Raw genomic sequence first — 15,132 nt, 5'->3', positions numbered from 1 at the left:
CCAGCAATGCAGGGGAAGCGGCTTTCCAGAGGGTGAGCTGCGTGGCAAAGGCGACCCTGGCCTGGGAGCGCGGCCGAGGGGAGCTGGAGCCGGGCAGCCCCCGCCCTGTCCCCCGGCTCCCCGGGATTCGGTTCCAGGCTCCATGCACCGCTGGTTCAGGACAGTCCTCAGCCACCTCCAGCTGTGCTGTTTCCAAAAGGCAGGAACACCTGCTGTACGGGGGGATCCCGGGGGCTCAGGGGCACGGGCAGAGGAGGTGGGATGTGAACCCCTGACTTCGGGGCTCCTGGTGGAAGGCCTCCCACAGAGGCCACGGGCCGGGCGCTGGGGGCCGCCGACTGAGAGGATAAGCTGCGCTCCATGTGGGGGGGGGGTGACATAAAGGAGGCCGTCGGGGCAACCCGGTGGGCCCCAGCATCCCCTCCCCGCAGCCCAGGACCCGCAGGCAGCAGGTGGAGGAACAGGCCCGGGGCCTCTGCAACGGGCTGTGGGCGCCCGGGCGCGTCCTTGGCCAAGACCGGCAGCCTGCGTAGGCCTGGGCCGCCCCCGTCGGGCCGCCAAGGGCAGCTGGTGCTCAGGGCAACCTGGGGCAGCAGGCTCCCCGCTCTGGGGCAGGGGCCACACGGGGGGTGCCCAGGACCCTGTGACCTCGTCTGCGGTGTCCCCCGGGCCCAGGACCACAGGCGGCCATGGCCAGGCCGGCGGCGCAGCTCCCGGAGGCCGAGCAGGCCGAGCGGGGACTCGGGCTCGCTTGGCACAGGGAGCTCCCAGAAGCAGGTGTCGGGTCATCCGGCCTCAGAGGGGTGAGGGTGCTGGGGGGCCGCGTGGTCCCAGCCACAGCCCACAGCCCGTGATCCGATGGGTTGGCTTCTGCAGGGAACCAAGACCCTTCCCCAGGTTTCAAGGACCGGTCGCCCGGGGGACCTGGCCAGGGGCCCCCTCCCTCAGTAAGGGCGCAGCGCTCCTGGGGAGCCCCCCATGCCAGGGGGGAGGCCAGGCCCCGTCTCCCTGCGTGGCTACGGCGGTGCTAACGGGAGGCACCAGCTGCTGTTTGACAATAAACGGGAGCACAGCAGAAAGCACAACTGTCGCGCGGACCGCATTAACAGAAGAATCTGACAAATGAGAACGATTAGTACAAGAATGTTCCATCCGGGAGATCCGGTTTCTCCAAGGATAGGTTGATCCCTGCTCACCACAGGATCTCACACCGCAGTACACTGAGTCATTATTGTATCACTGATTATTTTAAGAGATTTTATAAAGGTTAACAGGTGGAGAGTCAAATGAGTCTTCTCATTTTATGGTTTCCCCTCCAAATACTCCTACAGAACCGCACAGATACATTCTTATTGAAATAAAACACTGAAATACGTTTAGAGATGCTCATGGGCTCCCCACCAACCTCGTTCCTCTTTTCCTAGTGGGCTCAAATTATAGTCACGTCTCGGCTCCCGCGTGTTTCCTCCCTGCCGTATATCGTGTATCTGGACACGAAATAGTGTTGCTTTGGCATATTTTACACCTCAAATAAATGGTAACCACCATTAATGAATAGCTGGCGTCTTGCAGAAATGCCCATGGATGCATAAACATGCACACGCACACTCCCTCCTACACCCTGTATTTCACCTCGTAGCTCTTCCATGTCCTTGTATGTTCACCCATAGAGCCCGACCTCGTTCGGTGGCACAGCTGGCGAGCAGCCCGCGTTAGATGTGCCCTAACCTAGTACCGGTGTCTTACCGATGGGCGCCCAAGTTGTTAACTTTCCTCTGAGGCCGACATGCCTGTATTACAGACACTGTGGAAGGTATTTCGACGTACTCAGAAAAGTGTATCTCGACCTAAATTTCAAAGGCTGTGCTCATTTTAAAGTTTGGTAGATGGGATCCCTGGGTGGCGCAGCGGTTTGGCGCCTGCCTTTGGCCCAGGGTGCGATCCTGGAGACCCAGGATCAAATCCCACATCGGGCTCCCGGTGCATGGAGCCTGCTTCTCTCTCTGCCTGTGTCTCTGCCTCTCTCTCTCTCTCTGTGACTATCATAATAAATAAATAAATTTAAAAAAAATAAAAATAAAGTTTGGTAGACATAACGAGATTGCCCTTCAAAAAGCACGAGAGTGCCTGCTGGCCCACATTTGGGGTATCGTCGATTCAATGTGAGGCACGCACGCATGCACGCATTGAAAAATGGCATTTTGCTGCTTTAATTTGTGTTTCCTCAGCCATGTGTGAAATGATAAACTCTTCTCCTTTGTTTATTGGTCCTTTATATTTTTTTCCTTTGAACTGCCTATTCTTAGCCTTTTCTCATTTTTTAAATTGAATTTCTTTTTCCAATTACTATATGACGGAAGTTAACCCCAGTCTCAAAAATATCACACCTTTTTCTAAACCAATTTCTTTTCTCTTGACTCTGCGTCTGGTATTAAGTGACAAGACGCTGCGGAATTGGATTCTTTCTTACTTTTCTCTCGTCGCCTTGACTGAGCTCTTGCCGCTCCGAGGCTTCCTGTCGAACAATCAGAGACCCGAAGCAGGGTGTCGTGGATGAAGCCGCTTCCCAATATTGAGGCATCCCAGACCCTGGAATGGTTCAGGCAGGCACCAAGGGTTATCTGAGAGGAATGGTATGCGGAGGACCGGGAGACTGGACTAGAAGGTACTAGAATCCCTCCCAATTCTCAGTAAAGTCCATGGTGCTACGAAGTTTGTTTGGAGTCTTTCAGAATGAGCGTTTTCTAGTCCCCTTCGTGGTCTGTGTTTTCGTGCATGTATCATAGGGGAGTTTTCTTTCATGGCTGTGATTTAAACCCTCATGGCCTTCCGGAAGGAACAGAGCTTGGAGACGTAGCTCGGGCTATGGCCAACATCCTCCATTCCCAACACACGCCCACGCACCTCTGCCCTTGGAAGTCCCAGCAGGTGGGGTACAGGTGGGGAAGAGGAGGAGGCTTGTGCGACGTGGGAGGCATCCGCAGGCTGTCGTGGGGTCACGCGTTGATCAGAAGGTGGTGTAGCCCTGCCCGGCACGCGTGCCCTGCATCCTGCTGGCTACTCCTTGACGATGGACACGTCCCCTGTTCTGTTTACACCGTGACACCCAACAAACAGCAAGTGGCGGGAGTCATAGTAATGCGTGGGTGCCTCAAGACACAAGCCCTTGAGTGAAACCAGCATCAGGAGGCTCCCAACAACGGTCACGTCTCTGGCACGTCGGAGCAGGTTCGCTGTTCAGTGGCCAATGACCTTTCAGTGACAGCCATCTCCCGAGCGTTCCTGGAGCAGGACCAACCTCTGTCCCGGAGTGCGCGGGGTTGGCTTCCGACAGCTGGGTCTGCCCAACTGTTGAGGTCACCTCTCTGTTTAGCCCATGCGCTGGATCTGAGAAAAGAAAACACAAAACAGCAAACTCTCACGTGTAAACATGACATGGTGATGAAAGCGGCTGCTCTGCCTCCTACGGGGAGCGTCCACGCCGGCCAGGCTGTGGTTGAGGTGAGAGCTGGGGCGCCCCTTTCTGAGTCGAGGCCTTCAGAAGTCTGGATTAACTTAGCGTGACGATTCCTCGGATGCGGCCGTCCTGCAGGGGGCTGCTGGCCAGGGCAGCGGCGAGAAGGGAGAGGATCCCCCTGCCCCGCCGCTGCGCCGTGCGCCTGAGGGACCCGCCGTGTCTCTGCAAAACAGACTACTCGGTCTGGCTCCACTCGGGCCAACACGTTTTGTTCCCAGGCCGAGTTGATGCCCGTCTTCCCCTTGTGTAACGGGGGCCACACTTCATTAGATAATCCCTGAGGCCTTGTCTGGCCTGTCATTCCAAGGCTCCATTAACCCTTGCAACAGTTAAAGAGAGACCAGAAACTACCCAAGAGACCTTGACTTCATCCATAAATAGGACACGTAAACATTGTTTGAAATGTCCTTTGTAGGAATTTTATAGAAGTTTTTCCACTCCCTGAATCCTAGTTCTTAGACCTTGTACCCTGAAAAGGGTTAGGGAGATGGTAGGGTTTCGTGATTCCATTCATTGGAGCACAAGGAGTTTGACATGAAGGAACCATAATCAGGACTGATACCTGTGTGGTCAGTGATACGAGAAACAAATATGTATTGAATATTCACAATAAGGGAGAAATTTACTACGTCAGTAACTTGGTTAAAAACAAAATCAGCTTTTGGGCGCCTGGCTGCCTCACTCAGTAGAGCAACTCTTGGTCTCAAAGCCCTAAGTCCAAGCCCACGTTGCGCATGGAGCATACGTAAAATTAAAGCAATAACAAACACAAAAAACAATCCGCCTTTTGCCCAACAGGCTCACGGTCATCTCATCGTGATGACAAGGGAAAACACAGGGGGAGAGCATTCGGGGGATTTCACCAGAGAATGGGATCAGCTGCTTCATGGATGCAGAGCGCACTCCCAGGACTTGGAGGAGACCCTGCGGGAAGAGGAGGTGGGGGCTGCTCCGGGCCACAAGCCTGATGGGTCCCTGAGACAGAGGAGATGCCCCCCTAACCGCAGGCCAAGAGCAAGCGGCTGAGGTCCGATGGAAGGGGAGCAAGGACCTCGCCGCTGCTGCTGGCTGCCTGCCCCGTGGCTCCTCTTTCTTCCCAGAACCCGGACCCTGACTTTCTGCGGAGCTTCCGGCCGCTCAGAGCTGAGGATTAAAATCTGCAGCCTTTTCTGCAGTTAAGTGCGGTCCTGGGGGGCAGCCCGGGTGGCTCAGCGGTTTAGCTCCGCCTTCAGCCCAGGGCCTGATCCTGGTAGACCCAGGATCGAGTCCCATGTCGGGCTCCCTGCATGGAGCCTGCTTCTCCCTCTGCCTCTCTATGTCTCTCATGATTAATAAATAAAATCTTAAAAAAAAAAAAGTGTGGTCCTGGGGGTGCCCTCTGGCCAGTGGAATACACACAGCCCGCAGTGTCCTGGGGGCTCTGCAGGGGCTCTGCGCCCCCTTGCAGCTCACCCCGCGGGTTGCGCTCAGGGTAGCGGTGCCAGGCCCCGCCGCTTCCATCTGGCTCTGCAGGGGCCCCGCGGGCGCCACCTGTCATCGCGCCACCTGCCTGCCGCCACCTGCCAGTCATCACCTGTCATCCCACCACCTGTCATCCTGCCACCTGCCCGCCGCCACCTGTCATCCCGCCACCTGCGCGCCGCCACCTGCTGCGGCGGGACGCTCAGGGCTGACCGTGGGCGGCCTGCATGACCTCGGGGGCTCCGGATCCCTGCCAGGGACCCACCGCCCGGGCCCTTCCTCGTGGGGCGCAGCGTCTCCCACATCCCGAGGTCCGGGAGCTGCTGCCGCGCCACGTGCACCCCCGCAGACCCCACGAGGACCCCACGAGGACCCCCCCGTGGACCCCCGCGGACCCCCGCCCCCCACGGCCCCAGTTACGAGTACACCTGCTTGTGGAGTCGCTGCAGACGGGGGGGGGGGGGGGGGGGGGGGGGGCTCGGCTCCTCCACGGCCGCACCTGTGACTGCTGCCAACCGCAGGCGGCGCTCCTGCCTCTGACCGAGGTCATAACACCGTGTGCGCCTGCACGTGTGCTGTGCGTGCAGGTGCGTGTGTGTGTGCAGGAGCGCGTGTGCAGGTGCATGTGCAGGTGCGTGTGTGTGCAGGTGCGTGTGTGTGCAGGTGCGTGTCTCTGTACAGGTGCGTGTGCAGGAGCGCGCGCAGGCACCCTAGGGCGAAGACGGAGGGCAGGCGAAGCGAGGCAGTGCTGCGGCCCGCGGTGGGGCCGCCCCGACCCACCGTCCAGCGCCGCCGGGACCCGCGGGGACATGCGGTGGTCAGCCGAGGGGTGAGCCGGGTCCGCCCAGCCCCCCCCCCGCACACGGGCCCCGGGGCCGAGGCCAGGTCGGGGGAGAGTGGGGGGGACCGCGGGGATGGGGGGTGGGGAGTGGGGGGCGAGGGCGGGGGGCGAACCCCTGGGCCGCGGGCACCTGCCGAGTCGGGCCGCGAGCTGAGGCGGGAGCGCCCGAGACAGGCGCAGGTGCAGCCCCGCCCCCACCGGGGCCTCCGTGTCCAGGAGCATCATGACCGCGAGTCGTGCCTCGTGCCCTGCGCCACACGGACATTCTCCTCCTCACGCAGTTTCCTTAAGATGTTACTTATTCATGAGACACACGGAGAGGGAGGCGGAGGCCCAGGCGGAGGGAGCAGCAGACGCCACGCGGGGAGCCCCACGCGGGACTCGATCCCGGGACCGGGGCCACGCCCTGGGCCGCAGGCAGAAGGCCGCCCCCCCCCCCCCCCCCCCCCGCCGGCCACGAAGACTTGTTTCAAATGTTGAACAGAAAAGTGTTCCTTTCAGGGCTATGTACGGTTGATTTTACATAACATGCCCCTAATTTTTGTCTCTCTTAAGGATTTCTTTATTTCTTAGCGGGCAAGCGAGCGCAGGAGCGGCAGGCAGGAGGGCACAGACAGCGCCCCAGCAGAGCCCGCCGAGCAGGGCACCCTCGAGGATGCCAGGCCCCACAGGCTTGCGCATCCCTGGGACAGCGACCTGGGGGACGGTGACCCGGGATGGTGACCCAGGACAGTGATCTGGGACGCTGACCTGGGACAGTAACCCAGGACGGTGACCTGGGGGACGGTGACCCAGGACAGTGACCCGGGACAGTGACCCAGTACGGTGACCTGGAACGCTGACCCGGGACGCTGACCCGGGACGGTGACCTGGGACGCTGACCTGGGACACTGACCTGAGCCCCACCGCGGCTCAGACCACCGAGCTGGAGGCACAGAGACCGCGCCACGGGCACCTCACAGGGTGGCAGGAGGTGTTTGTCCTGTTGGCAGCCGACCTGCAGGTCACCCCAAGTGCTTGGATCTTCTGGATCGTCTCTCAGGCGGCATGGGCAACAGACGGTGAGCACATGGTCCCCCCACTCCCCAGCCGACGCCCTGGGCAGCTCTTGAGGTGGACCCGGTGGTTCCAGTGTTCAAGGCTCCACGGCTCTGTTACAAATAACTCGATTTGCATCTAAGGATAAATAACAAAATACAGCTTTTCTCTGAGCGAGGTGTATATGGGATATCTTCGAAGCAATACGTCTGCAGGAATTTTAAATGTCCAGCCTTGAAAACCCGTGACCTTTAACGATCTAAAGAATCACTGTTGTTTTCCTTTTCTTATTAATTTCCTCTTTATGTGACGGACGTGTTGGATGATAACATGATTATTTCCAACCAAATGATTATCGCCTCAGCCTCACGGTAAAGGTCACAATGTGTCACATCCAGCGGTGCTGACGGAAACACCAGAAATGACCACACACACCCACACACACGTACGTGTGCTTAATGATCGGAGAGGAACAAACCCACCAACAGTGGACATCGTCGCCCGGATGTGTGCTGAACACGAAGTCACACACGTTTTTAATTTTAAGCAGTTGTTTCGCAGGCAAAGCAGTGAGGCGGCCAATGGTCTGTGACTTACTTTTTTTTTTAAAGATTTTATTTATTTATTCATGAGAGACACACAGAGAGAGGCAGAGACACAGGCAGAGGGAGAAGCAGGCTCCATGCAGGGAGCCCGACGGGGGACTCGATCCCGGGACCCCGGGGTGACACCCTGGGCCCAAGCGTTAAACCACTGAGCCACTCGGGCTGCCCCATGACTTACTTTTAAAAAGACCTAAGGGCTGCGTGTGTGCTCAGGGCTGGGGGGGGGGGGGCGTGTCCAGTCCAGGCCTCACAGTGTCCTCCAGGGCTGTGGCTGCCCCCGCCCCAATCTGGCACCTGCTGCCTCTGCATCCTCACTGAGCCGAGGGTAGTTCAGTAGCGGGGGGCTAGGGTGGCGTTGGACCCACCGGCAAATCCCGGGGAGGCCTGTGTCCTGTTACAGGCGAACCCACCCCTGCGGTCTGTAGCCTGCGAGGGACGACGTGGTGCGGAGCGGGGACCCCTGCCCCGGGCGCCCTGGCCTAAGAGAGGCTGGGGCTGTAACTGAAACAGGAACATGTCGCTTGATGCAGTAGTGTCCTGGGGCTGCTGCAAGGACCACAGCCTGGACCCTAAAAGAACTGTGGGGCCCCCCAGGGGGGGCCTCAGTGGGTGAGCACCTGCCTTCTGCTCCAGGTGTGCCCCAGTGTCCTGGGATCGAGCCCCCACCGGGCCCCCTGCTCCGCGGGGAGCCTGCACCTCCCTCTGCCGCTCCCCCTGCTTGTGCGTCCTGGCTCCCTGTCAGATAGGTAAAAGCTTTAAAAAAATGATTTTTAGAAAATGTTGAGCGGGTTTGGCAACGTCGTAAACAGGGCGGGACACTTGGTGTTACCAACTGGCAAATTAATCGGTGCCACAAAATAGCTCTCGAAGCTTATTAAAAGTATTTTCTCATTCGAGGGGCGCCTGGCTGGTTCAGACGGACGAGCAGGGGACTCTTGATCTTGGAGTTGTGAGTTGGAGCCCCACCCCATATGTACAGGTCGCTTAAATAGATACGTGAACTTAGTAAAAAAAGAAAGTTCTCATTTCAGCCCCCGCCAGCCCCGCGTGATAGAGAAACGCGCAAGCATTTATCTCCAGCAGCCGAGGGTAAACTCCTCTCAGGAGAAATCCTGGAGCCGAAGAGAATCATGCAGCAAGGGCCAGAGCCACAAGGCCCAAGGGCCCCGAGGGTGAGACCGCCCCTGAGCAGACTTCGGGAGCAGGGAAAGACCTAGCTCCGGCCCCCCCACTCCCCTCCCGGACAGAGCCCCGCCAGTGGGCCCGTGGGCCCGGGAGCCCGGCCAAGGTTGACGTGCCTTCCAGCCTCGCCCCTTGATGCCCACGGTGCCTTCAGAGATGGGCCCTGGAGGGGCCCCTGAGACCCTGAGGGGTTGAAGCATGGGGGGATGTGACACACGTGCATTTTACACACGCAAGCCTGGTGGCGGATGGAGAAGAGGTGGGGGGCCTGCGGGGAGGCTGCGTGGACCAGTGGCGAGCAGTGGAGGCCACGGAGGAGAGCAGCTGCCGTGGGAGAGGTGTACGGGCAGCGCTGCGGTCTCGGGCACCGCGTGGATGTGGGCGCCGAGTGGGAGCTGGAGCAGGACGTCGTCACGGCCACGAGCGGGGTCAGGTGCCAGGACACACCTCCTGCCAGGGTAGGTAGGTCTCCAACTTCTTGAATCTTGTGGGATACTCGGAGGGCCCGTGAAAATAGAGAGGCTAGGTCCCGACCCAAGAACGTCTGATTCCAGAGGCTGGAGCAAGACTCCAAATCTACAATTCTAGCAAGTTCCCAGCTGATCCTAGGACTGCCAGTCCTGGGACCACACTTTGAGAGCCAGTGTCCTAGAGGGCAGCATGCTTTTGTGTTGACCCAAGTCCTAGGAGAGACCTCGACGCAGCAGCTGGGACGCGGGGCTGCAGGTGCGCCGGAGGGGCGGCGAGGCGGGTCCGCGAGCCCGTGAGGCCGTGACTCCCGGCGCAGTGGCCTCCTGAGACCCAGGCAGGTGCAGGGGAGGCTTCCCTTCACAGCCACGCCCCCTCTGCCGTGCCACCTGTTTCTGGGGACTTCCCTTGCTCGTGTTGGGGAGCGGCCGTGGGATAGAAGAGCCCGGCGCAGCGAGCGGGGAGGGACCTCGGTGGCGGTGCTCTAAGTGCAGGCAGCTCCTGTGGGGAAGGGCAGGTGCTGCCTGGCGTTGGGCACCCTGCAGGGTGCAGGGCACCAGGTGCAGCCAAGCAGGGTGCAGGGGACCGTCGGGTGTGCGGATGGAGGCCTCGCGGGCTCCGGGGCTCCGGGCGGCAGCTGCCGCGCGGCCCCTGGGTCCTGAGCTGCAGCTCGGGGGGCTGTGGCCCAACTGTGTCCTGGGGGTGGGGGGGGCGCCCGTCTGTGAGTCTGCGCTCACCTCCTCCTGGTGCACCTGCACAAACAGTCCTCAAGGAGAATGAGCTGGAAGGAGCCGGCCGGGGGGTTCCTCTGGCTTCTCCGAGGGTGCTTGGGGGGCATGTCCGAGTTCCTCTTCTCTGCCCGTTCCCTGCCTGTAGGACGCTTGTTTAGCTGTCCCCAGTCGGAGGAACATTCTCTGCTGGTTACAGAAAGTAGAAGTAGTCACAAAGTGCTAAGAGGGCCGGGTTCTGGGCGGAATGTGCCCGGGGAGTGCCCTGACTCAGGTTGCCCTCTCGCCCCCTGGGCATCTCAGGTGCATTTGCAGCCCCTCCAGTCTCTGCAGCCCTGGATTCCTTTTGAGATCCCTTGGAATGATGCTCTGTCACCACCAGGGGTTAAACACAATGGCACAGAAACCAAACGTCTCTGCTGCTTGTTAAACAGCAAGCCTCTCCTGGGGGTGTCAGTATAGGTGTGACCAATCAAGAAATCACCCCAAAGGGTTTTATTTTTATCGCTGTTCATAAAAAGCAAAAGGAAACAGCAGTAGGAATTTTCTAGGTAAAAAGTCATCATTAACCCCAGGGGCTCCCGAGGTAGCTCTCAGTACATCAAAAATGCCTCTTGGATGTCTTCCTGTCCAGAGAAAGTATCAGGTATTGTTCAGCTTTAAACTTCTCTAAAAAGAAACATCAGGACTGCTATTTGTATTTGTTAAATTAAAATATATATATATATATGTATGTATGTATATATATATATATATATATATATATATATATATAGTTGCTTTGTAATGTAATTTAATGGCTTAAAAATAGTGTAAAGTAGTTTTTCTTGGAGGTCAAACTGGTCTTGTTTGAAAGTTACTCCGTGTCAATCTTCAGCTATAAATTCATCCTGAGACCCAAGATATGGGACATCTATTTATGGAGGATGAGCTGCGGTGCCTGTCACTCGGCCGCGCAGCGGGCCAGTGCAGAGGGCAAGGTCTGAAGTGAACTCACACGCGGGCACATAGCTCATGCCGTGACACAGCTGAAAGGGGCACGCAGCTCACTCATTCTGCAGATGAGGAAAATGAGTCCCAAAGCAGGGGAGTGAGAGTAACACGTCGTCTAGTCGTAAACTGCACGGCACGCAGGCTGGAGACAGGGAGGACGGCAAACAGGCCCTTCCCGGCCGTGGGTGCCAGCGTTCTCTGTGGCGCCCCAAGCCTTTGGGTTTAGACCAAGGCAGATATGGGGTTGCCACTGGGACAAGCGGTCACATAGGGATTCACAAACTATATTTTATGGGGTGAAGTTGACTGCTGTTAACTTAAAGACACTGTTCTGTGGGCATGTATTAGTCATGCAGATGAAAAAAGAAGCCAACATGGTTCTTTCTTTGCTTTGTGGCTCTTGGAGCTGTCACAAGTGAGTGTGCCTGCACGTCTCAGAGAAGGGTTGTCATGCTCTGCATTTCCCACACCCGTCAGCAATGGAACCCTCTTCTCGTGGACCAAGCTGTGAGACTAATGATTCTCAGGAACTTGTACTGGGAAAAGCCAGTCCTGACTCCCTTATTTACTTATAGGGAAAGGAAGCCACAAAGAGGCCTTATGGGGCCAGGCTTCTGTTATTTTTTTAAAGATTTATTTATTTATTGAGAGAGCAAGGGGAGGGTGGGGGGGGGAGCGGAGGAAGAGAATGAGATTCTCAAGCAGATTTCCTGCTGAGTGCAAAGCCTGACGTGGAACTCAATCTCATGGCCCTGCGATCATGACCTGAGCCAAAGCCAAGAGCTGGACACTCAACAGACTGAGCCACCCAGGGACCGTGGCTTCCTTTTCACAAAAAACTGTCCTCAAGTTTAACCAAGTCCCAGCTCATGCCCACTCTGGGCAGCTGTCTACCAAAATAATAATTGCAAAAGTCTAGCAAGTTGGCTTCAGTTTGGATCTGAAGATGTCTGTTAAATTCAGGCCCAAAGCGCCATCTTGGCTGTCCCCAAGGTACAGCTTAGGCCACCGGAAAGGATAGAATTGGCTCCGTTTTTTGGTGATTTCCAAACTGCTTACATTCAATAAGTCAGCTTGCCTGTCCAGTCTGGGATGAACTGGATTTCAACAACAGACCTGAACACTAGGGATCTTCCTGGGACTAAACTGAACTGGGAATCGATGGGGTAATGGTCGTCTATTTACCTGCCCATCTTTGTTATATTGTTGAACGGTCCAACCTCTACTGTTATGTGACCGACCACGAAAATGACAAACACTCTCATTTTCATTTTCTTCCTTGGAAAACAATCTGTTCTGGCCTCAGTGACAATGACGGAAAGATGAGTTAGGTGTTAGTTCAAACTCTGTCAAGTGAGTTAGGCATTTCCAGACTGCTTAGAGCAGAGCGTTAAGAACTACTTAATTTTTTTTTTAAAAAAGAACTATTTAGTAAGTCATTGTCTAAAGATGGCCTAGGTGGGTTGGCTTATCATATAGAGGACCTCATAAAATGCCACCTCCTCTATACAGCTTCTCTTGCTACCTAGGAGTGAAACAACAGCTTCCTCCCCAGACCTGCTTGTATGAAATCCAATGCACATGGAAATATGTATTCAACTTTAAAAACTATCATCTGAGCTAGAGGAAGCTTCTATGTTGTAAATTGTGTGGCTGCCTCTAAGTTCACATTTACATACACGTGTATATATTCATAAATAGACATCATGGATAATTTCTGAACATTAGGCCTTATTTTTAACAACAATGTAAAGACTTATATATTCAAACTAGTAATTGGGAAGTCTTTTTTCCTGGGGAAACACACAGACACACACACATGTACACACATATGTATGGGCACACATGCGCATATTCACATACAATTTGTGTGTGAGGGGACAGTTGGAGGTACTTGTGCCTTAAAAGTCACTCAAGATAATCAGCTTCGCTGATTTATATCTATTGGAAACTCCTTAGAAGTCCACAGTTTAAGGCTGGCATTTTTGAGGCCACATTCATTTGTGAAGTAGCACTGGCAACAGGCAAAAAATTGTAGATTCTGATAATTTATTCCATAGCCATTGAATAACTGGTATAGTGGGTTCATTTTTTTAAGATTTTATTTATTCATGAGAAACAGAGAGAGAGAGAGAGGCTCCCCACAGGGAGCCCAATGTGGGACTCGATCCTGGATCCCGGGATCACGCCCTTAGCGGAAGGCAGGCGCGCTCAACCGCTGAGCCACCCAGGCATCCCAGGCATAGTGGGTTCAAAGAACAATTTTAGATTAGACTGTGGAGAAGGAGAATAGAAGCAAAACACACAAAACATCCTTGCCTCTTCTCATTCCAGGGCAGAGATTGAGAGACATGTTGCCTCAAAGTCAGGACTCTCCTGCAATAAAACTTAATAAGAGCTCACACAGAAGACAAGCCTATGTCTAAGTCCTACAAGAAATCAGGGAAATGGGTCATAGGGTAATTCAGCATTTTAAAATCTCCCTCTTTCATGTTTACATGTTTTTCGTGGTGTCTGACTTTAGGCAACATCAGTAGGAAGAGGTACAAGTATTTAGATGAGTGTGCAACATTGGTGAAACTTACTGTGTTCAATATAGATTTTGGAAGGTGGATAACACCTGAGTGTTTTGATAATTTGAGAAAGCTCTTATTCATATCTATATATCCTGCTGTGTTACTGGATCTGCATGTCCCACATTGAGTATGTTTAATTCTATGCTGTATGATATATGTTTGTGATGTATTTCCACTCTGCTAATGTGTGACTGACAGCTCTACACCATGTAGAAGAGAGGAGCAACTTGAAATGCCCGTCTGTATCACTTTCTCCCGCCTAGCTAGGCATTCAGGGTCCTCCACAGCCGAGCTTCTACTCTATAGTCCTCCATTACATCTCCACATATTCCTTTCTTGACCTAAACCAGATTAATCTTCATTCCCCAAATATGCCGCACACTTCCCCCCTTTATGTGATTCCTCATACTATCCATAAGCCTAGAATGCTCTTCGTCCTGTCATTTCCAGCTCTTCAAGTCCTATCCAAAATTTGCTCCAAATGCTATGTCCATGCTTGGGATTCAAGATGGCTGACTGAGCACCCACATTTATACTCACCTTTCCCAAAATCCTAATGAATTTCATGAAAAAGTTAATAACAAATGATAAATCAATAATAACAAAAAAAGAAACTTGGTAAGTACTCTTAGAAATTCTATACAAAATCTTATTTAGTGAAAATGAATGCTTAATATACCTAGGAATTCACTTGTCCTGCTTAATGTGCAAGATCTATATAAAGAAAACATAAAACTTTGCTGATGGATGTAAACAAGGATCTGGATGGGAAGATTGAAGTATGAAAGTGTCAATTCTTACAATATAAATCCATGAATTCAATGCAATCATAAAAAAAAATCCAAGGATAATTTTCATGAAACTCGATAAGCTATTTCTTAGTACTTCTAAAAGAATCAAAGTATAAATAGCCAAGTGAATCTTAGAAGAATGAGGGCAGCTTACCCTACAGATATCAAAACATACTAAAGAGCTATAATGGATTTTTTTAGTAAAAGGTGCTGGCACAATTGGCTATCCACATGCAAAAAATAAAATAAAACCTCTCGTTCATATCATATCCAAGAACATAATAATTTCCAGGTAAATTAAAGACTTAAATGTGAAGGGTAAAAGTCCAGGCTTTTAGAAGAGTATATATATCTTTATGACCTTGTGGTAGAAGGATTTTTACTCTCCTAGTCACAGAGGAGAACCTTGATGAAGTTGACTACATGAAAATTAAGAACTCCTGTTCATCAGATGCCAGTATGAAAATAATAAAAAGACAAAGAGAGGGTGAGGATATTTACAACACATATTAACTACCAAAGGACTATTATCCGGAAAAAAGAGGATTTATATATGAGTGAGCAAAAGGCCAGCGACTTAACAGAAAAATAGGCAACAGAATTAAGCAGACACTTCTCAAAAAATGATAGAATGCCCAAATATCTAATAAACATATGAAAAGGAGTTCAACTTTACCAGCAAATCACAGAATTGCAAAATTAAGACCACAAGATGAAAAATAAATAAATAACACTACAAGATGATGCCATTACACACCTACAAGATAGACAAAATTTAGAAAGCTTTATCTCAAGTGGTAGCCAAGTTAGGAGGACACACAACTGGTGAGAATGTAAATTGATACCAATATTGGAAAGCAGGTAGCATGGTTTATTAAAGTTGAAGATGAGCATACTCCTTCTTACTTACATGCTCTCATCATTTAATTGTT

The sequence above is a fragment of the Nyctereutes procyonoides genome, unplaced genomic scaffold (genome assembly GCF_905146905.1).
Source record: "Nyctereutes procyonoides isolate TBG_1078 unplaced genomic scaffold, NYPRO_anot_genome, whole genome shotgun sequence".
NCBI lineage: Eukaryota > Metazoa > Chordata > Mammalia > Carnivora > Canidae > Nyctereutes > Nyctereutes procyonoides.
Note: the sequence above shows the minus strand (reverse complement) of the source record.